The sequence below is a fragment of the Triturus cristatus genome, chromosome 2_1, assembly GCF_964204655.1.
Source record: "Triturus cristatus chromosome 2_1, aTriCri1.1, whole genome shotgun sequence".
In the NCBI taxonomy this organism is placed as follows: Eukaryota; Metazoa; Chordata; class Amphibia; order Caudata; family Salamandridae; genus Triturus; species Triturus cristatus.
In genome coordinates, this window is record NC_140581.1 from 1,080,392,007 (window position 1) to 1,080,416,879 (window position 24,873).

Here is a 24,873-nt window from a genome sequence, read left to right on the forward strand (position 1 = left end):
CACTGTATTTTGTTGACCAGGCTGGAAGAAGTCGGGGTGTCAGGGATGGTCTTAGAGTGGTTTCGCTCTTATTTATCTGACAGAAGTCAAGCAGTCTCCCTTCCGCCATACCAGTCTAAATTTTCCAACATCCACCATGGCGTTCCTCAGGGATCGGCAATAAGCCCTATTCTCTTTAATATCTATATGAGACCCTTGATTGGAATTATGAAGGCACATGGTGTGAGAGTGGTAAATTATGCCGACGACACCCAACTTTTTTTCTCCTTAGAGGGGGACCAGTCGATCTCCTTAGCAACTTTTCATGACTGCATGCAGGATACTGCCCACTGGTTAAGAACTAATTCACTCCAATTTAACTCAGATAAGACTGAAGTCTTATATTGTGCTTTGGGGAAGGTCCCTCCCCTCTTTCCGCACAATTTTTGGCCACCCCCAACTACGACGTGCGGGGTGACCTGTCCACAGGACACCCCCCACGCCGCACGGCTCGCCAGCTGTAGGCGCGTCTCTGCCCCGGCGCCACAGGTTCGTCCCTGACCTCGGTGCCCCTTCGCTGCTGCTCGTTTTCTTTCCCCACTGTTGCCCTCATTTGTGTGATTTTCGTGACTGCATTTTATTCTTTCTTTCTGTTAAGTAGATTTGTGCTTCGTTATTATTGTACCCCTGGTGTGCCCCCCCCCCGCTTCCCGCCGCTGCTCCCTCGCGGCCCACCCCTTTTCTTTTCTGTAACCCCATTGGCCGCCCCGCTCCCTCCTCCCAGCTGCTCCTCCCTTCCACTTGGTCTCATATGGAGCCCACGCATATGCGCAGCGTTCATGCGCAGCGGGCGTGCCAATTGTGCGCCGAAGGCGCGCCAAAGGCAAGCCCGTCTACGCCCGTCCGCACCTGGACCGCGCCCAGCGCCAGGACCGCGCCCAGCGCCAGGACCCCTGGTCCTCAACGATGCCAGTGCACCTGACGAACTTACGACGCCGCCAGCCTCCACGCACTCAACGCCGGCCGAAAGCCCGCCTGCTACCGAGCCACCCCGAAACGCACCCACGGACCCTTCACCTGCCAAGCCTGCCAATTCACCTGCCTCCGAACCTGCACCGCACCCACCAAGCCGAGCACCAGCAACAACAACCTCAAGTGCATCCTGCTGAACACCCGCTCCGTCCACGGGCACACCGTCGGACTCTGGAACCTCCTCGACACAACATCACCAGATGTCGCCTTCCTCACAGAAACCTGGATGAACACCTCCTCATCCCCTGACATCGCCATAGCCATCCCGGATGGCTACAAGATCACACGGAGGGACCGCGTCAACCAAACCGGAGGAGGCATCGTCATCGTCCACAGGAACACCATCCGCATCACGACCAACTCCGACGACACCCTCACCACTGCCGAGCACCTTCACTTCCAGATACACACCGACCCCAAGACCACCCTCAGAGGCACCCTCATCTACAAACCCCCGGGACCTCGCACACAATTCAGCGAAGCCATCGCAGACTTCGTCAGTCCGCACGCCCTAACCTCCCCAGACTACATCCTCCTAGGAGACCTCAACTTCCACCTGGAGAACAACAAGGACTGCAACACCGCCGCCCTGCTGGACAACCTCGCCAGCCTCGGATTCAAGCAACTGGTGAACACCCCCACCCACTACGCCGGCCACACGCTTGACCCGGTCTTCTCCTCCAGCAAGCACATCTCCTTCAGCCACTCCACCGGACTACACTGGACAGATCACAGCTGCGTCCACTTCAACTTCAGGAGAACCACGACACACCACCACCCACAACAGGTTCCCCACAGAAGCTGGAGCAAGATCACTGCCGACCAGCTCGCCACCACCCTCAGGCAGAACCCGCCCACCAACACGACGGACCCCAACGAAGCAGCCCACAACCTCACACAGTGGCTCACCAACTGCGCCGACGAACTCGCACCAATGAAGAATCCTCCCAGTAGACCCGGCAGCAGGAAAGCCTCATGGTTTACCAACGACCTCAAAAATTCCAAGAAAACCTGCCGCACCCTCGAGAAAGCCTGGCGCCACGACCAGACAGCAGAACATATGACAGCCCTCAAGAACGCCACCCGCAAACACCACCAGCTGATCCGCACCATCAAGAAGACAGCATTCAAAGAACGACTGGACAACAACACCCACAACTGCAAGGAACTCTTCAGCATCGTTAAAGAGCTCTCCAACCCCAGCGCCTGCAACAACGACATCACACCCTCGCAAGACCTCTGCGACTCTCTCGCCGCGTTCTTCCACCGCAAGATCACCGACATACACAACAGCTTCGGCGCACTGACCACGCACCCAACCACCGAACCAGCGCCCCCCACCACCACCCTCTGCACCTGGACCTCGGTCAGCACCGAAGACACCACTCGTACGATGAACACCATCCACTCCGGCTCCCCAACCGACCCCTGCCACACCACATCTTCAACAAAGCCGACTCCATCATCGCACCCCAACTCCGGGACATCATCAACAGCTCCTTCGCATCCGCCACCTTCCCGGAGAGCTGGAAACATGCCGAGCTGAGTGCCCTCCTGAAGAAACCCACCACGGTCCCCACGGACCTCAAGAACTTCCGCCCGATCTCACTCCTCCCTTTTCCTGCCAAAGTCATCGAGAAGACCGTCAACAGACAACTCTCTCCTTTCTCGAGACCAACGGATCCCTCGACCCCTCACAGTCCGGTTTCCGAGCAAACCACAGCACCGAGACCGCCCTCATCGCAGCCACCAACGACATCAGGTCCCTGCTCGACAATGGGGAAACTGCTGCCCTCATCCTCCTGGACCTCTCAGCAGCCTTCGACACCGTATGCCACCATACCCTGATACAGCGCCTCAGCAACACCGGAATCCAAGGAGCGGCACTGAAGTGGATCATCTCGTTCCTCGAACCCAGAGAGTCCGCCTCCCCCCGTTCCGATCCGCGGCCACCGAAGTCATCTGCGGCGTTCCGCAAGGATCCTCACTCAGCCCCACCCTCTTCAACGTCTACATGAGCCCCCTCGCAGCCATCGCACGCCAACACAACCTCAACATCATCTCCTACGCCGACGACGACACCCAGCTGATCCTCTCCCTCACCAACGACCCCACCACCGCCAAAGCCAACCTCCAGGAAGGAATGAAAGACGTCGCAGAATGGATGAAGATCAGCCGTCTGAAACTGAACTCAGACAAGACGGAAGTCCTCATCCTTGGACCATCTCCCTCCACCTGGGACGACTCCTGGTGGCCCCCTGCCCTGGGCACCGCCCCCAAACCAACGGACCACGCACGCAACCTGGGCTTCATCCTGGACTCCTCCCTCACGATGACCAAGCAAGTGAACGCCGTCTCGTCATCCTGCTTCAACACCCTGCGCATGCTCCGAAAGATCTTCCGGTGGATCCCCACCGAAACCAGGAAGACAGTCACCCAGGCCCTCGTCACCAGCCGTCTGGACTACAGGAACACCCTCTACACTGGAACCACAGCCAAACTCCGGAAGAGACTCCAGCGCGACTCATCCTGGACATCCCTCGTCGCAGCCACATCTCGGCCCACCTGAAGGACCTGCACTGGCTCCCCGTCGACAAGAGGATCACGTTCAGACTCCTCACCCACGCACACAAGGCTCTCCACGACACGGGCCCGAAGTACCTCAACAGCCGCCTCACATTCTACACACCCACCCGCCAGCTCCGATCCGCCAGCCTCGCCCTCGCCTCCGTCCCACGATTCCGGAAATCCACCATCGGAGGAAGATCCTTCTCCTACCTGGCAGCCAAGACATGGAACTCCCTCCCCACTCACCTACGGCTAACCCTGGACCATCTCTCCTTCAGGAAACAACTCAAGACCTGGTTGTTCGAGCAGTAGCGACCCCCCCCTCAGCGCCTTGAGACCCTTACGGGTGAGTAGCGCGCTATACAAATTTTGCTGATTGATTGATTGATTACGTCTGCTCAGGTTCCAGCTGGAGCAGCACGTAATTTGGGAGTGATGCTTGACGCAAATTTGAATATGGAAATGCAGGTAAATAAGGTGGTGGGAAACTGTTTCTCCCTGATTAAGGCACTAAGGAAGATCCTTCCGTTGTTGCCAAAGACGGCCAGAGCGTTGGTTGTTGGTAGCATCATACTCAGTAGACTTGACTACTGTATTGCCCTACTATTAGAGGCCCCTAAATTCTTGATTGAGCGCCTCCAAAGAGTCCAAACTGTGGCAGCCAAATTGGCATTGATGAAACCATGACACTCGTCTGGTTCACCAGCCCTTGCAGTGCTTCATTGGCTACCTATAATGCAGAGGGTTCAGTTTAAGTCTCTGTGTTTGGTCTTTAAGGCTCTTCATGGCCTGGGACCTATACTTCTTCAAGAGATCTTCACATGGTATATTCCATCAAGGTGTCTCCACTCTGCCACCGCCTGTTTGGTGAAAGTTCCGAAAATTCAAATAGGCCTGGGCGGTAAATTCCGTTCCGCTCTCGGAATTTACGGAATTTGCGTAATTTCGCGTTCCGCGGAGAACGCGAAATTGCTAAAAAGTCTGCTTTCCGCGATGAAATTTTTGCTTGTTCGCGATCTCAAAATGCGTGTTCGCGAGATATTTCTCCCCGAGCACGCAAACAGCAATTATGAACAGGAAAAAAGCATCGCGAACAAGCAATTCCGCGTGTTCGCGGAATTTCTGCGTGTTCGCGGAGATTTTTTACCGTTTCGCGGAGATTTGCGTAACGCAATTCCGCGAATTCCGCCCACCCCTAAATTCAAAGAGCTAAATCAGGAGGAAGAGCGTTCAGCTCGGCTGCTGCCAAGCTTTGAAACAGCCTCCCTCTGGGATTTAGACAGCTGCATGATCTTCTACAGTTTAGGAAAAAGAACAAAACATGGCTGTTTCCCAGAGTTTGATAAACTCTGGAGCTGCCCTATCAGTTTATGCCTGTTTCTTCCCTCCACTGCTTGATGAGGATTCATGTACTAGCGCCAAGATACCCGTTGGGTGATAGCTGTGCTCTACAAGTACAGTATACAATACAATACAACTGCGATATAGCCTATCCAGTAGCGAGGCACTTCCAAATGCAACACAAACAGTAATAAGTATCTGCTAACGTACTTTGCATTAGTTTATGTGCCAGTTCATCTAAGAGTAGCTAAGCTTAGAAGATTGGGGTCAAGATATATCATAGATCTTGGAACCAAAGTGCCGGGGGGACTGAATAGGAATGAGGAGTTGATAGTACATTTAGGATAGAGGACTCTATTCCTTTATACTTATTGATAAACTTCACTGTCTTAGCCTTTATAAGAATATTATAACATTGTAGACTCCATGAATTACAAGATATCTGATGTACAATATGAATTATTGAGGGTATGGAATATGGATTTTCTCTGAATGAAGTCATTTATATAGGGGTTTAATCTCACTTTAATTTTCGTTCTTTTCTCTTTTCCCCTTTTTTACATTCTTTGTTGTTTCTTCCTTTGTGTATGTACACACAGTTGGATTTGTCTATGAACAGTTGGAAGAAGAAAATAAAAATTATTATGGAATTGGCTATCATAAAATGAAAAATTTGAAATTAAATCACTGGGTGTGGGTAAGAGCAACTGTGTAGGAGGACCATATATACTAATATGAATATTTTGTTATTGTGGATCTTTATAATGCCCATTGAGGGCTAGATTTCCTCAGAATTTGCTACAATTATGAATTGTGTAGAGAAACGGAAATTATTGCCCATTCAAGGCGAGATGTATGCAATTCTGTATGTTTATATATACGATTACCTGAAATGTTTTATGGAGGATATTTGTATACTCTATATAGGGTTACACATGTGTGAGCAAATGTTGCCAAGAGCAGATTCTGTATATATAATGCTGAACAAAACATGTGACAAAATGGCGCTATAATTGCGAAATGGTCCCTTTTCTATGTTGCCTTATGAAACAGGAAATGAGGCTGAATGTAGATATAAAAAATGGCCATTTCAGGCGCGCCCTCGTACCATCGAGGAAGGTGACTGCCGAAACGCGTCTGGTGTTGATAAGAGTCGGAATAAAACCTATGGACTCTCCCCCGTGAGTGCTGTGTCTTTGTTTATACAATACGAGATGAGCAGCTGTAATGTATATATGTATATATTACCTACTGGCGGTCGCCAGTAGGTAGTTATAGTTAGGACCTATTATCCATAGGAAGTCCGCAACATTCTATTTGGAATAACTTTGGCGCCGGTTGACGAATCTTCGCAAAACTTTCAAAACTCGTGGCCCGCTCCGGTCCGCACCTATCCTGAAAGTCTCGGGGTGATTCGTCAAGCAGGGGCCGAGAAAAAAGGGGGTCCCAAAACGTGTTTTCCCCATGCAATTTTCCATAGGGACCATCAGTTGCAGCTACAGCCCGAACTGCTGAACGGAATTACACCAAATTTGGCAGAAAGGTAGACCTTGGTTCAGAGTCATGCCTTTTGCTTAAATGGTGTAAACCCATTCAGTAGTTCCTGAGAAAATCAAAATCAAAATCACATATATATCTATGGCCGCGCTGGATCCGTGCACCCTGCCGAGCACGAGCTGTATGCTAATTGGCTGTCAACACTCCAAACCAGGAAGTGTTGGCAGCCCTCTTGTGCCTCGGTAGAACCGAGGCACAAGAAAACAGAAGAAAAAACACGCAGAACACAAAAAAGGGGCAGGGTAGAAACACCCTGACCCCTAGAAGGACCCCAGGGCCCCCAAAAATTGTGTTTTTTTTTTAAATCGGCAAAATCCACGCTGGGTGCGTGGATCCAGCTGATAAAAAAAGCGCGGGCCAACACCCCCCGGGGCTTAAAAAATGAATGAGTGGGGGCTCAAAGGCCCCCTGCAGCTCCGGGGACTGCCACCCCCTGGGACTTGTGTATTAAAAAAAAAAGAAATACCCTGTGTGGGGGGGCTCAAGCCCCCCCATATGCCCCGGGGACCGCCGCCTCCCCGGGCCTCTAAATATGTAAATTGGGGGGTCCGTGACAGATCCCTCAGCCCCGGGGACCACCACCCCCTGGGGCTTTGTAAATTGGTGGGAGGGGGGCCGTGTGTCCCCCCCTGGAGCCAATGATGGCCCTGGGGACCGCCAACCCCCAGGGCCGGCTCCTGCAGTGTCCCGGGATGCCCACCCCCGGGACACTGCTGTTTGCTATGGTAGGGCAGGAGCCTCGCTGCTTCCGCCCTGCCATAGCAAACTTGGTTTGAATTTTGAAAGAGAGAGCAGGGAAACCTGCTCTCTCTTTCAAAATTCAAACCAAATTGCTTTTCCACACGGGGAGCTGCCCAAATTAATATATATTTTTTTTAATTAGTGAACAGACCCTGGGGATAGGGTCCCCAGGGCCAAAAAATGAGAAAAGGAAGGGGGGCTTCTTAAAAAAAAAAAGAAATACCGGCAGCGCCGTAGGCCACGCCTCCTCATTTCAGCACTCTGCTAACGCACCCCCTGGCGCGTTTGCGGATGGGGAACAAATTCCCCTTGAATACTGGGGGTCCCTGGGGGCCAACTAGCCCACCAGGAACCTCCAGTATGCGCCAGGGGGCTGCGTTGCAGAGAGGTGTTCTGAGGCCACACCCCTTTTTACACCTCTCTGCAACGCAGCTCTGTGGCACTTAATGGAGGTATCTGGTGGGGTAGTTGCACCCCAGGGACCCTCAGGATTTAAGGGGGGGTAATCCCCCAACTTAAAACGCACCACGGGGAGCATTTGCACAGCAGTGAAGGGAGGGGGTGGGTCCTAAGGTGATATGTGTGCAAACACGCCCTGTGGCGTGTTTTAAGTTCAGGAATTTATTCCTCTTCAATCCGGAGGGTCCAAGGAGGCCAACTAGCCCACCAGGTACCTCCAGTAAGTGCCACGGAGCTGCGTTGCAGAGTGTTGTAAAAAGGGGTGTGGCCTCTGAACACCTCTCTGCAAGGCAGCTCTCTGGCGCATACTGGAGGTACCTGGTGGGCTAGTTGGCCACAGGGACCCTCAGGATTGAGGAGGAATTCATTCCCCAACTTAAACCGCGCCACAGAGTGTGTTTGCAGACATGTCACTTCAGGCCACGCCTCCTTCCTTCACCACTGTGCAAAAGCGCCCCTTGGCACCTTTTAAGTTGGGGAATTAACTCTCTTTTAATACTGAGGGTCCCTGAGGGCCAACTAGCCCAACAGGTATCTCCAGTATACGCCAGGGAGCAGGGTTGCAGACAGGTATTCAGAGGCCACGCCCCTTTTTACACCTCTCTGGAACGCAGCTCTGCGGCACTTACTGAAGGTACCTAGTGGGGCAGTTAGTCCCTAGGGACCCTTAGGATTCAAGGGGACTTAATCTCTCAACTTAGAACGGCCACAGGGCGGGTTTACACAGTGGTGAAGGGAGGGGACGTGGCCTGAGGTGATGTGTGCAAACACACCCTGTGGGGTGATTTAAGTTGGGAAAATAATTCCCCTTCAATCCTAATGGACCCTGGGGGCCAACTAGCCCACCAGGTGCTTCCAGTAAGTGCCACTGCGCTGCGTTGCAGAGAGGTGGTGCAGGCTGTGCCCCTTTTTACACCTCTCTGCAATGGTGCTTACTGGATGTACCTAGTGGGTTAATTTGCTCCTAGGGACCCTCAGGATGCAAGGGGAGTTAATCTCCCAACTTAAAACGGCCACAGGGTGTTTTTACACAGTGGGGAAGGGAGGGGACAGGGCCTGAGGTGACTTGTGCAAACACGCCCAATAGCGCGTTTTAAGTTGGGGAAATAATTCCCCTTCAATCCTGAGGGCCCATGGGGGCCAACTAGTCAACCAGGTGCTTCCAGTAAGCACCACTGTGCTGCGTTGCAGAGAGGTGGTCCAGGCCATGCCAAGAGATACCTGATGGGCTAGTTGTACCCAAGGGACACTCAGGATTCAAGGGGACTTTATCCCCCAAATTAAAATGGCCATAGGTCGTGTTTGCACACGTCAGCTCAGCCCCCCCATCACCAGTGTGCAAACGCACCCTGTGGCTCTTTTTCAGAGGTCGTTTTAATACCCCTGCCCTATTATATACTAGGGGCTTACAGAGGAGGTCATGCTAATAACAGGGGTACCCCAACACATAGTGTTCCCTAGTGTATTCTAAGTGTCTTTTAGCATAGCACTGGCTCTAGGACTGGTTAGTCAGAGTCAGTTACCACAAGTACCCATCTGAAAAAGTTGAGGGTGCAGGAAGATTTTGCAACAAAGACTCTTTCTGCTCCTCTGTTTGTTCTTTCTGCATGTCTTCTTTCTTCCTGCACTTTTCTTTGTCTTAGAAGACTTCTGTAGCTTCGTTCTGCATTTCCATTTCTTCTTTCTGTGTATTTTTTCTTCTTTCTTCACATGTCCTACCTCTGTAGGCATAGTTAGAAACTAGCATTTGAAAAAGCTTTGAAATTCACTTAAAAAAATGTAGGTTTCAGTTACGTTAAAGTTAGAAATTAGCCTTTAAAAACCCTTTGAAATTCACTTAAAAAAACCATAGGTTTCAGGCACGTTATAGTTAGGAATTAGCATTTAAAAAACCTTAGAAGTTTTACAGAAAAAAACATAGGTTTCAGGGGTGTTATAGTTAACTGGACATTTCACTCGTACAAAACCATTGAAATTCCCCCGTTATAGTTAGTTCAGCTAACTATAACTCGCGCACCCGCAATGCACTGCTGATGACATCACATATTACATCACTCATGACATGTTCAGTGACATCACTGATGACATCATTGCTTGGGGAGTCCCCAGGACCTTGCTGGTCCGCACCAAAGCATCTTTCCTCTTCCTGCATGGGTTGCTGTTGCCAAGGCTTGTTGTGTCCAATTCGGACACCGGCACTGCAGCACTCGACATCCTTCGTGGGACAGCTCGAATCCAGTTCCTGGTTGTCGTCGATGCCTCTTGGTCCTCGTGGCTGAAGAGTCAAGCTTCCCCTCTTCACACTTGAAGCACACAACATCGTAGACATTCGCCTATCGTGCCCCTGGTCACTGGCAAGTGACCCAGACTTTGTCCCCTCTGCTTTCAGGTTCTTCACATCTTCGATCCAGGATTGGATCTCTTCGGACACTTCTCTTCCCGGCACCAGCACTTTGAAGCATCTCGCTATTGAAAACAACGACGCGACCCGACACCATTTGACACCTATGCACCGGACTTCCCTGGGTTAGGTAACATGAGTACTCCGGTGCTCCCGTGGGTGTTGGCCCTAGAACCATCTAATTCCAAAAGGGTTTGTTCCTAGTTCACCTCTAAGTGTCCTTAAACTTTAAAATTCCAACCGCGACTTTCCCCGTAGAAGCTAATGGAGCTCGCAGCTGTGTTCTCACACTGCACACGTCCCCTGTGGGTCCCCTGTGTCACTACCTTGGGTGGTTCCTTGCGGTCCCAGTGATTCTACAGGCTCTAGGCCTTGTGTCTAGTCAAGTTGTGGGTCTTACCACTTTCTTAATATATGGTTAAGTTCGCCCCTAGGGCCTATCATATATTGTGCTAATTTACTGTGACATTTCAAGTGTAACATATGTGCTTTGACCTCTAGCCTCATAATGAGTCTAGCAGGGTGTGTTTAGTAATAAATACATATATTTTATATATATACCTGGTGTGGTTCTCCTTTCATTCAGTTATTCAAGAGATTATAGACTGGTAAAACAAGTTGCTTTAAATTCCTCCAAGACTTAGCCTGAAGGCTTTTCTCCATAGCTACCACTAGGATAGCTTTCAAATAAGGTTGGCTTTAACATATCATCAATAAGGGGTTGTTTGGATTGGTGCAAGGTATCCACTATAACTAGTGTACAGCATATACCAGGCCAACTTCTCACACGGTTGATTCTGACCTCCCCTTCTGAACCAGCATGAACTTTTCCTTCAATCGCTTTTGTTTTCTGTCCAATTCATCACTGCAATATTTCACATACCTCAAGATTTCATCAATTGATTTATTTTGCTAACAATTCAAATGCTGTTGAATCATCAAACTAATCTCAGGCCACAATCCTGTCACAAACTGGTACAAAATACTTTCCATACCCTTGCTTTTCGGATTTTCCATCCTGCTTTGCTACCTGAACACTTGCAACAAACTCTCCTAAAAAGCATGCACCGTTTTTTCAGGTTTATGAGTAGTTCTGTCAGTCTTGACTCAATCAATGTCTTTTGTAGGCATCTTCCCTTTCGAAAACACAATCACCTGTTGATACTTGTTCAACACCACCGGTGACAGGCATGAGTCTTGGGGTTACTTGGAGGCTCCTTTTCTAGCCACTGTATAGCCAATGTACATTCTGCCACCAAATGGTTTTCAAATCTACCCCTAATACCTGAGAAATGTTAACAAATCGGTCAACCTGGGAGTATGACAACACTGGACTTTCCCTCAATTTAGGGAAATCGTTAGTAAAAGCCGCAAGATCACCTTTACTTCAAGGTTCATGGATGTAACCTCCAATGGGCACCTCTCTTAATGGGAAACTATGAGCCCCCTCTTTGTCTAGTGAAGAAGAAGGTGGTTCACACTTGCCACCTGTGGTTGATACTACCTTCAGCTTCTTCTGCTCTTTCTATTTAGCCCATCTGCCTTCCCACACATCTTGCTCACTCCATTTCGGTATACTATCAATCAGTTCCTTCATTTGCAACTTCATCCTCGTACTTGTTATGTCTCCTTCATCAAAAAAAACATTGTAACTTTTCTGTAAAGACTTTGATCTACTAAGATCTACATAATACACTCAGGCCAATTCAGGAAGCTTGCCATGAGCTTGCCCTGCATGTCGTGTAGCATGCTTAGCAAACAAAACAAGATTATAGACGGAGTGCTGAAACATGGGACCCCAAAACTGGTCCCAGGATGCTTATTTCTGTTCCAGGGTGGACCAGGCCTGGCAGTTTGGCTGGACTGGTCCCATGAGGAACAGGGTTAAGAATGATTTGCATATGACTGGGCCAAAACTGGGGTGGCATAGTGAGCAAAAGAATGATGGATTAAACCCAGATCTGTGAATGGGGGGGTGAGTGTGTAAAGATGAAACGATCCAGGAAGGTGAGTAAAATTACGTTTATTACTGGTGCAGCACAGTACATCTGTCCAAAGTAAGAAGGAGGCAGTAACTGCCGTGCAGTGGCTTTGGAACATGGAACCAAGGTTGTACAACGCAGGTACATGGTTCCATGTTCTAAGCATGAGACTGATCACAAGGGAAAGGAAAGAAGCAGGGGAAGGAAAGGGAAAAGACAAAGAACATGGAAAATGCAACACATCTCACCCCTAACACAAAAGGGGAAAAGAAGAGAAAGCAAAATACAAAAAAAGAACAAGAAATCAAGACAAGAATCTAGCTGGTAGAACACTAGGTCTATTGTTCTTCTTGACTCTGGACGCCACAGATTGAGGATGACCCCTTGACACGGAATAGTCATATATTGGCAAAGTTTCTTCATTGTCCATGCCAAACTCGGGACGCTTGCATTTAGCAACTCTCCTAACATTCCATACTTTCCCATCCTGGGTAACAACACTGTTCTTGCAGACTTTAACTATTTTAATGGGATGACCAAACTTGGAAACTCCTTTCATTGAGAAACCAGGTTTCTTGATTCTAACCCATCCTCCGACAGAAAAGTTGGGAACTTTCACTTTCATACTAGAGTCAAACAAGGTTTTCATCTTGTCTTGCTTAGCATTGCAGGTACACGGTTCCATGTTCTAAGCATGAGACAGATCACGTGGGAAAGGAAAGAAGCAGGAAAGGAAAGGTAAAAGACAAAGAACATGGAAAATGCAACAGAGTGGTTGAAAAGTTTCAGCACTCCGTCCATCATCTTGTTGTCTTTGTTGTGTAACATCCTTGGACATGTATATGTTTGTTTTCCTGATGAGTGTCTAAGCAGGAAAGGTCAAGATTTCCGAAGATCATCTTATCTAACTCCAACTTTAACCTGCCCACATCTGCGAAGTTCTCTCTCTTAGGAGACTGGGTTTCTCTGCTCAATTTCCAGCTTCCCCAACCTCTAAAGGACTCATTAAATATTCTGACCACATACTCTACTTCCTGTGAATTAGCAGCATTTTGGGTTCCAGGGGGGGGTTAAACATTAACCCCCTTTATGGGGCTGCTGCTTGAAATACACTGGGGTGAATTTCAGATGAAAATGCAAGAATTTTGCGGATTTAAGTGGGATGAAAAAACTGGGGGGGTCTCTCAAAGGGGCGTGGCCAATGTAATTAGGACATGGTTTAAAAACACGTAAGCTACAAATCTGTGCTTTGCATTTTGTGCCGCCTGACTTGTATTTTGCAGTTTCTGTCATTGCATCCAGATATATGATACAAGTAACATCATACCCACATTGAATGAGGACTATTGGCTTTGTAAATGGTTGTTAGTTGCATAAGATAAATGAGCAGCAACTATGGCTTGTATATAATAGTGAAAAAGCTTCCACTTGCAGCCCTGGTGACACCACAACAATGTTGCTGCTCCTGAGTTTCAATTAGAGAAGGGAAATCCAGAGAGAAAATGACTCTCTTTAAAGGATTTCCCGTCCCCTACAAAGCTCACCTGACATGATGTCATGCTGTAACTTCTTCACTAGTGAGAAGTGAGCAGTGTGAGTACGTGCACATTCATGTGCCTGCTGTCACTGCCGTCCAGAAAAAAACGACTGCCTGTGCCAGGGCACAGAGCAGAGCCCGATAGAGACCCGTTTCGGGGCCTCCTTTAAAAAACTGCCGGTGCTCAGCACCGTCATAGACTCCGGTTTAACATAGGGTGGAGTTACTTTAGTTAGAACCAAAGAGTACCGCCCAACCGTCCCCACCCCAGGGCCACAGGGAAGGTGGTTGATGTACTTACTCCGGTAAGAACCGTCAAAGAATGGGAAAACATTTTTATTCTTTTTCATAAAACACACTCTACCAAGTGTAGTGGGAATAACCGTTACAAACAGCAGTATTTTTGCCAAAGTATTAGTAATGTGCACTGACGAAGATTCCCCGACAATATTTATTATATTAAACACTTTAGCTAGAGATCCTTGGCTGCAGTGTAATTAGGGCAACAAATAAGAAGTGATTTTTTGTTCTCCTCCTCCCCCTATCCTTACAAGACACGCACTTCGGGGCAGATTTATGTTTCCTGGCGCATCCCTGCAAATCAGCAGGGATGCGCCAGGAAAGATGCGTCACGCAAGCTTACCCTTGCGCCACCACAGATGCGCCGCATTTACAATGCAGCGCATCATGGCGCAAGGATAAACAGATGCGTGACGCATCTGATGGCATAAGGGCGGCGCATTGCTGGAGTCGTGTCGCAAGCACGACGCAACTCCAGCAATGCTCAGGGGCTGCCCATACCGAACATGCTGCGTCATGCCTTACGCCTGCTTCAAGCAGGCGCAGGGTTTTGACGCAGCAGCGTCGGAAAAGTGACTCAGTGAAATCTTGTAGATTTCACTGCGTCACTATTCCGAGGCTTTTTCCGACAGAACGCCCACCCTGCATACATTTAACCTGACGCAGGTTTAATGTAGCGCCGGGCTTTACAACGTGACGCATCTCCCTAGATGCGTCACGTTGTAAATAAGGCGCAACATGGCACATGGTTTACGCCGCCGCTGCGTCACAGAAGTGACGCAACGGCGGCGTAAAATGTCTCGTAAGGGGCTTGTAAATCTGCCCCTTCATACTTAACATGAATTATTCCTGGTCAGCTTTTTTTTATCGTAGCTATGACAGGGCCACTAGAATTTTGTGATCATTCAGTTGTGACCATTTCTGCATAATTATGAGATTTCCACATTTGCCGCATGATACATCGTCTGCTGCCTATTTGCGCCTTATTTATTTGTAACGAGGGGCCTGATTTACAGAACTAACTTAAGATAAAATTCTAATCTTACTACCATTTACTCATTTTGGTATTCACAAAAGGCACTTACTCATTGATGAGTAAGTGCCTTCTGTGAATACCAAAATGAGTAAGTGCCTTCTGTAAATACCAAAATGGCAGTAGGTTTAGGATTTTGTCTTAAGTTAGTTCCGTGAATCGGGCCCATAAAGTGCATTAATACAGACCGGTACAATAAGGACTAAATACACACATTTTTGCTTTAGAATAGTGATTGCCATTGTGATGTTACAAGCCTTTTTCATTGCTGTATGATGGTCCTTATCTTCATGGGCTTTAATACTTATTTAAGTGACTCTTCAAAGAGTACCTCTAACAATCTCATAACATTTTGATATGTGGATTCCTGAAATGTCCATGAGAGAACTTCCTCTCTCTTCATACCGTTAAATGGAGTTAAGCAGGATTGTTGGGCTAGAACATAAATTGCTTTTGTATAGTGATTTGATGTCCTATTATGCTCTGCAAATCTGATATCCTAATAATCAGAGATAGCGACTCTTTTAGAGAACATTGGGGCATATTATCAAGCCAGGGGATAATATTATCGCCACTTTAGGGGCAGAAAACTGCTGCTAAAATGGCGATAATGGGCTTGATAATATGCTCTATGGAATTCCAATTGAAGCCCATGTTAAATGTGAAGGACATCTAACATGGGCTTCAATTGGAATTCCATAGAGCATATTATCAAGCCCATTATCGCCGTTTTAGCGGCAGTTTTCTGCCGCTAAAGCGGCGAAAATGTTATCGTCTGGCTTGATAATATGCCCCTTCGACTGGCTCTTCGTGGTTTAACTACTACATGCCATGTTTTCGTTGTATTTATCACCAGAGACAGTTTCTTGAATCAGCAGTTAAGCACATCTATTAATTTCTGGGGACCACTCTAAGGGCCTCATTACCAGCCCCCCTGTGCTTCTGATTGACCAGTAACAGGACCTACCAGCCTCATCGGATTCAGAAGCTCCCGGAAACACCGTGGATCTGGGGGCAGATTTACAACTTCTGCGCATCCCTGCAAATCAGCAGGAAAGTGCCAAGAAAGATGCGTCACGCAAAACTACCCGTGCGCCACCATGGATGCACTGCATTTACAATGAGGCGCACCGTGACACATGGATAGGCAGATGCGTGAAGTATCTGCCGGTGTAAGGTTGGCGCAGTGCGAGTGTCGCGTCGCGGGCGCGACGCATCTCCAGCACTGTTCTAACCCAGCCTATCTCCAACATGCTGCGTCATGCCTTACGCCTGCTTCAAGCAGGTGCAAGGTTTTGACGCAGAGGCGTCGGAAAAGTGACTGAGTGAAATCTTGTAGATTGCACTGCGTCACTTTTCCGAGGGTTTCCTCCGACGGAACGCCCACACTGCGACGGTACACCCACATGAAACCTGACGCAGGTTTCATGTGGTGCAGTGCTTTACAACGTGACGCATGTACCTAGATGTGTCACGTTGTAAATAAGTCACAACGTGGCGCATGATTTACGCCGCTGCTGCGTCACAAAAGTGATGCAGCGTAAAAAAGTGAAGCAATGTCCTTTTAAATCTGCCCCCGGGTGCTTTTCACTGGACATTTCAGCTGCAGGAAGCAGGTAGAGTAAGCTCCAGGGAATTGCGAAATTACCAGGAGAATTGGGTGCAATATTCCATACCATACAATTCACGCCTCGCAGTTACCAATGCCAACAGTCCTGATACAATCTGATTCTTGGGGAGGGGGAAAGGCAGCCCAACACCAGAGAACTGAGAACAAGGACCAGACCAGACTGCTTGTCAGGGATTATATTCATAAATATGAAGGGAAAGGTAGCAACAACTATGCAACAGCGGAGGACACGTTTTTCTGGAAACATTCAAGATATTTTTCCCTGAACACCATGTCAGATATATGGGTATTTTTGTGAACGAGTGATTGCAATGCGAATGCCCTGCTAACAAGTTTAACTAAGTACATGCCACAAAAAATTATTTTTATTTTTGCAAAGGCCAGTTTGTAAATCAGAAAGCAACTGAACAGTATCATGATTATTAGATGGAGTTTGTACCATTTTTCAATTATTCGAGCACCTTTTTTAAATACAGCTCGAAGGCGAGTTACACTCTTTTTCTCTTGTAGCCGCGGTCTAATCACTCAAACAACAGCTTTCCTTAAGTCTCAGACAATGAGTCTATGATTGATATCGATCTGAAACTGTCGAGAAAATCCCTCGGTCCCTTTGTTCCTAAGACAGTAATTCATGTCTGGAGCCATGAATTAGGTACTGTCCCCATTTAACCACAGCGTTAGCAATTTTACTAATGTTGGGTCACATTTGTGTAGGCGCACTAGTCGTTCGTCATGGCCTGGAGCTTTACCCTTTCTTTGATCGTGAATGGAAAGTGCCACCACCTACAATGTAAAGGGATCTCTTGCCGAACAACCTTTCATTATGACTAAGCAGACCTCTGGGATTAAGAGGTGTGTCCTGGGGGTTGTGGTTGCAGTCACAACATTAATGATCTTAGACATAGACCTGGCGGTGAAGGTTGCTCGCTTACTCATAATCCAAATCCTTATCTTCCACTTTTCGAGGTAAGGACAACTGTTTTCGGAAGCCATGATGTCACCACACACTGGAATATGTGGTAGCCAAGTGCCCTTGAGAAGCGGATGTATGACGTTACAACGCACACTTTTACAACGCATGCACTTACAACGCATTTTTTACAACGCACAATCCATTACAACGCATGACATTACAACGCAGGACACTACAGCGCATTTTTAAAAACTACCTTTACAACGCATTTCCATTACAACGCATACTACCTTTACAACGCATACCATTACAACGCATAATATTAAATTGCATTTAAGGTAAGTATTAGATAGTATAGGGGTAAAAATTACTATTCTAACTCCAGGGGGTGCAACAGAAGGGTAAGTGTTGGATAGTATAGGGGTAAAAATTACTATTCTTACTCCAGGGGATGCAACAGTAGGGTAAGTGTTGGATAGTATAGGGGTAAAAATTACTATTCTAACTCCAGGGGGTGCAACAGTAGGGTAAGTGTTGGATAGTATAGGGGTAAAAATTACTATTCTAACTCCAGGGGGTGCAACAGTAGGGTAAGTGTTGGATAGTATAGGGGTAAAAATTACTATTCTAACTCCAGGGGGTGCAACAGTAGGGTAAGTGTTGGATAGTATAGGGGTAAAAATTACTATTCTAACTCCAGGGGGTGCAACAGTAGGGTAAGTGTTGGATAGTATAGGGGTACAAATTACTATTCTAACTCCAGGGGGTGCAACAGTAGGGTAAGTGTTGGATAGTATAGGGGTAAAAATTACTATTCTAACTCCAGGGGGTGCAACAGTAGGGAAAGTGTTGGATAGTATAGGGGTAAAAATTACTATTCTAACTCCAGGGGGTACAACAGAAGGGTAAGTGTTGGATAGTATAGGGGTAAAAATTACTATTCTAACTCCAGGGGGTGCAACAGTAGGGTAAGTGTTGGATAGTATAGGGGTAAAAATTACTATATTTTGCGTTGTAATGGTATGCGTTGTTATGGTAGTATGCGTTGTAATGGAATGCGTTGTAAAGGTAGTTTTTAAAAATGCGTTGTAGTGTCATGCGTTGTAATGTCATGCGTTGTAATGGATTGTGCGTTGTAAAAAATGCATTGTAAGTGTAGTGCGTTGTAAAAGTTGCGTTGTAAAGGTTGTTCCCCTTGAGAAGCTGGCACCCTACTAAGAGGAAACAGTCAAAGGCATAAAAAGCCTTCTTGCTGATGCAGTATTCAAATGGGTTGGAGAAAACCAGGAGCCCCTAATCCAGGCGAGGAAGTTCTGCCGTTTACACTTTGCAGTACTCCACTATTATTCTTATCATGATATTTATTGTAAGAAGGAGAGGGAATAAGGGACAGATATCTTGGAATATCCCTATGTGAAGCTATCACTAGTGAAGTGGAATAGGAAAAAACCTTGTTTTTATTTATTTTCCCTCACACACCCTAGTGGTGTCATGCTTCATCATCGGGACACCGCGACCCCTATAAGTCGCGGTGGGCTCAACCAATATTCCAGGGAGCACTTGGATAATATAACAGGCCAGGGGATAAAGATTAAAAATTCACTGTTGGACCCCAGTTTCCCTTTATTCTTGGGTACAACATGAATATTAAAATTAAAGACAGTAGGGTCGTATGGAGAATCTTGGTCTTAAGACCCTAGGGCCAACATCTTTCAGTCCTCGTGTGCCCAAAGAATTTGGTGCTTGGACTTTCTTCAGGGCTGTATCATCCCCTGGTATGAACTGGAACTGGGAATTACCCTATCCTATTTATATAAAGGGCAGATAGCTGCTCCTTTATGTAGCATCAATATTTTTTTAACGTTACGTTACTCCATCCTGTTTAGAGGATAGTAATGGTCCGCGTGGACTCACACCTTAACGGGCATATCCGGTTTTACCGGTCTCACCCCTCTAAAGACCTACATAGGTCACAGACCCAACATCTGATAATGTCACTGCCCACTACAGGCTGAAAGGGACAACCATCCTACGCATCCTGACCATCAACGCCTAACAGGCCTACGGCACCAACAGAGCGGACAACCAACATCCCACTCCACACCAAGATGCTGGATTGGCGGCACCTGTTGGCCCCTGGCACCCCCCAAACAACACCCGCCAGAGTCGGAGGAGTCTCACAGCCAGCCACATCCAAGTCCCACACACCTGTCCTGGACATCACTATCATGCTGGTACCCCAGTCCCCATACGTCCAACACAATGCGCAGGATCCGCTGGAGACCAAGCCAGGACCATACACCACAGCAGGATGCACGCACGTGTTGGGGGCAATCCACAGCACATATGTCACACCTGTGTTCCTCGGTGACACAGCACACAATCACCGCAAAAGGAAGCACACTTCTCACATCAATGTGCAGGCAACAACAGAACACCGTGGACCCTCCAACAATGTCGCCTCCAAATACCCAGCCACTGTGCACGATTCCTTCATCCTCCGACAGTCCATCAGCACCCAGCCAACCCAGGATGGCAACAATGGAAATGCACAGCCCCATGGCAAGTTTCAAATGGACACCCTACTCACCTCAACTCCACAACCATGCAACTCACAACTCTGGCAATGCACACATCACAAAATCACTGCAAAGATGCACAACAACATGACCACCCACCAGACATGACAGAACAACTCACAATGGTTACCTGGCCAAGCCGTGAACATGAGCCATCAACGGTATGACACCTCAGCCACACAACAGCCGAATGTGGGGAGAGGTGGCAACCAAGCATGTGTGAAGGATGCAGTAGAACCATGATTGGGAAAGTACACAATGCCAAAAGGGGCAGAGATGTGCTGGACAGACCGCAGTATGCAGAACACACCCATATCCATGGCGACACACACCTCTGGTGTATGAAGTCTATTGGACAGTGGACGCAACCATTTCACCCCAGCCAGGGGGAGCTTGCGGAAATGTTACCTGTTATGCCCCCCCTAAGCGTGACCGGAGTGGGATGGTCCAGCTTATGCCACGCCAGTGTAGGGGTGTGAATAAAAAGCACATAGCCCTGGGCGTGGTCCTCTTCCAGAAAACACAACATCTCTGCCAGGGCGGCGCCTCTCACCCCGCCACGAGGCAGAGGCCATCTCTGTGAGCGGAGTTTCCTGCGATACTGTGTGCCTGCCGGACCCCGGTACACTGGACCCTTAACACGTCAGGCCCGCCCCTGCACAGCCAGACAACACTGATTACCTGCCGACACCGGCGTGTGTCAAGGAGGGCCCACCACGTGCCAGCGCAAGCTCCCAAGCCCGAGGGCCGCAACCTTGGCAGCCTCCTCAGTCCATCTGGCCTCCACGACACAGGCCTGCTTGAGTCCTTTCTCGTTGACATACTCTACTGCCGCCGTCACACTACTCTTCGGCCCAGTTGGTCACATGTGCAAAAATGTGCCCAGATTCATGAATGGCACTGACCCCAATTCTGGGCCAGCGGCCACAGCACCAGACCCACCATGATCAGTGAGGCATAGTTCCATATGGGCTATTTGCGACACGCGGTGCCACTAACGCTGTTCAACGCCAGCCTGCGACACATGGTGCCACTAACCCTGTTCAATGCCAGCCTGCAACACGTGGTGCCACTAACCCTGTTCAATGCCAGCCTGCGACACGTGGATGAGGGACCAGGACTACCCTGCGGACCAGTAGGTCCCACATCCAGCATCCAGGCACCAATCATGAATGGCAGAGTCCACACCAGTGGTTGCACAGAGAGGAGTAAGAGGAAGATACGGCTCAGTCCGGAAGAAACCCGGGTCACGTACACGGAGGTGTCCCAACACGTGGTACCACTGAACCTGAACTACGCAGGCTGGTGGGGCCATCCAACCTATGCCGGCGACACTCGGTGACTGGGCCGTGCTGACCGCTGCCTCAGGCCTACACCACGGTCAGGTAGGTCACAGATTTGGAACTGAACATCGGGTATTCAGATGGCAGAATACATGTCATCGAACGCACGGAGAGGCGTTAGAGAATGACGCGTTGCAGTCTTGAGGGAACAAGATCATCGTTACGGAGGTGATCGAACACTACCGACAAATGCCCTTGTGTTACTAACTCTCTCTGTGCCTCGCCAGCCAACGACACATGGCTGTAGGCCACTGCTGACCGCTGCCTCCGGCCTACACTGCAGTCCAGTAGGTCACAGACTCTTCATTTTGCAATGGCTGAGTTCATATCAGCGTACCGGCATCATCGCAGACAGCATCCCCTCTCAGCCCCGGTGCCACTAAGTCTGTTCCCCGACAATCATGGACACTCTCTGGTCGAACTTTGGTGGCGTCTGAGTCTATGGCCTAGGGGGCAGTTTTCATCCTCATGCAGCTGATACCTAATTGGTGGTGGCAACGAGGCTGTCGCATTCCACTGCTCCATTTGCTGCTTGCGGATAAAATCAAACCTTTCGGCATCATGCCCTGGAGGACATCTTCCACTGCCCCCCGATACTCTCTGCAACATACACCTCGGACATTGATGGTGACCCGCTCAGGTCGCATGCCCCATCTGACTGCATCGCAATGCACCGTCCCGTGGCTGGGTGCCTGTGCCGGCCGCTGTGCATCTGGGGCTACTAACTCTGTACTAGCCAGGTCCGGGACCCCTTCTTCTGAGAAATTGGATGGCCCCTGAAGCGTTGACCTTGGGGTCACAAACACCATTTCTCTATGGCCCTGCGCTGTACGCAGCCTCTGGGCCCAAGAGTGTCCCAGCAGGACTCATACACCAAATCGAGTCCTGAACGGCCCGGACGTGGGATTACTGCAGGAGGCACACGCCACCACCGCAAGGACCACCTCCAACAGCCATCTGCCACAGTCGACACGGTGGTCCTGACAGACTTACGGAGTTGCTCAGACCTGTTGTGGGTGCCATCATCGGCCTGATACCCTGCTCAGCACTCCAGGTGCCAGGGACTCAGTGCACCACAAGCCGTCCGTTACTGATTGACATTTGTGCCGTGGAGATGTTGCGCAGCAATGTCACCTCATGCAGTGGGGAAGTGCTGGGACTATGATGAGGAAGATGTGTCAAGTGTGCGGACGGGAGATGGCCCAGACAATGGGAGGGCAGGAGGCAACATCGCCAAGGCAGGAATGCAGACTGGAGGTGGTAGTCGAGCCACACACCCGGAACCATTACTGGGTATTGCGCTGTGGACTGCACGTGCAACTGTCACCTGGGATGTTGATGAGGAAGTTGATGCAGGTGTAACATGCCCCACTGCATCTGCATCAGGACTCACACGAAGGGACACAATCCTAGCATTACCTTCACATGAGCGCCCTCATCTCTAGTGCCCCTACCTCAGTGCGCTGCAACTCATGGAACATCCTGACTGACTATTGGGTGACCTCTGTCCTTACTCCGGCTCCCATCATGTTGCTGTGCAGTTGACTCTGTTATGCATGTGTTTTCTATTACCGTTGCAGTGGTGTCCAATGTTCAAGTTGTTGCCAGCACCAAGCATTCCGTGCGGACTGGCTTACACTCAACCCACACACATCCAGCACAGGCGTCACTGTACATGTGGACCTGCCAATAAAGGGGTCCGGGCGCATGTGCCCGTAGCCAGTTCAGTATGATATCAGCGTGTGTCCCTGTGATCTAGTTATATGCATGAGGGCTCTGGGCCCTGCGACATTACATTGTGCTGTGTACATCGGTGGCAGACATGTCCCCGCAGGCAGCGGGTTGTAGCTCGGACATGTAGCTTTGTCGTCACCCACTCAATTCGTAAGAGGAGTGTCCAGGGCCATCGTTTGCAGAGCCAACATGGTTGTGTGACTTCTATTTGAGCGCCCCTGCCTCTGTACTGTGAATGTGCATCTGCATGTGTCTCTATGGCAGTGTGGGTCTCCTTAGTGGGGTGTTGGTGGTCCCTGAAGGGTGATGGACACCTATGTATGTGTCCTGGTTCACATTTCATGGGTTCAGCCCCCACCCACAACCGATGGGCCACCTCCTTTCTGGCATGCAGGGACATGGCATTGAGGTGCGATGAGTGGGTGGGTGAAGTGTCGTGAGCCAGCTGTGCTTGCGGGTGCTTCCTGCTGTGTGGTCTGTTGCAGGCTGGGTGTTCTCCTCTGGGTATCTTAGCTGTCCGGGTCCTGGTAGGGGGTTGCGTGGGATATCCATGTACTGTTGTAGGGCGTCAGTGTCGACGGTGTAGTGGTTGTCTCAAGCATCACTAACGTGTTGTATTCTGTGTTCTCCTGTATGTGTTGTGTGCCCCTCTGCGATGTGAAGGGGAAGTTCATATTGACTTTGTGTTGACATATATGTTGGCTCATTGTGCAGGTTTGCATGCAGACTGTATGGCAATGTACATTGTGACTGTTTGGGGGGTGCAGGATTCCTCTGCCGCACAGTGTACATTTGGCCTACATGATGGATGTGAGGTCGTACGCGTACATTTCCATTTCACAGTTTTCGTCTCCGTCAGATGTAGTAGACATGTTTCTGTGCATGTGCGGAGCCAGTTGTGTCCTCTGTTCTGCTGTGTCAGCTATGCATGTTGTTCCTCGTTGTCCTCAATGTGGGTGTGCTGTTTGTGCTATGTGTGTGTGCTGCAGTGTGTCAAGGGGATCTGGGCCATGGACCTGGGTGATTGTGGGTGTGCAGTGTGGTACACCTTGTAGTGCATGTGTGCCATTGTGCCACCTTCCCCCGTCGCCCCAGTCCCTGTTTGTTGCACTCCCTGTTGATGTTGTGTCAGGTCCTCTCGAGCTGTGTCCATACTCCCTACTCCTTGCACCGTCTCCACACTGATGACTGTGGCCTGGGTTTCCTTCAACTCCTCCGCTGGCGCTGGCGCTGGTGCTGGACTGCCACCTCCTGTCGCCGTTGCTGCCTTCCAGTTGGCAGCGGGTATGTGCCTGGTATAATTAGTCACGTAATGCCGGTGCCTATTGGCCTCCTGGATTGGCCTCCGCGGCACTCTGCCTGCAATCCAGGTGGTCTGCTTGTGGGTCAGTTGCTGGCTGTGTTCTGTCACCTCCGTGGACGCTGGTCGTGTTTTCCTGCGGTCTGTCCTCGTCTTCCTCTCCCTCTTCACCTTGGCCTTCCCCGGCCCAGTTGTTCCTTGCTGCTAGTCTGTGGGGGTTGTGGGGTTCGGGACGGCCTCTGCGCTGTGTCCATGTTGCTATGCACTTTGGATTGTTTTTGGTGTAATTTTTCTGTGGTTTTTATAGTGCATTGTTCCGCCAGACGTGTGGGATTTGCAGGCCTGTGGCTGGTTTTTGCTACTTTTTGTACCACGTTGGCCTTATCGCATGTTTTTTTGCATTCGCGTCTCGCATTTATTCAGCGTGGCATTGATTTTGACACG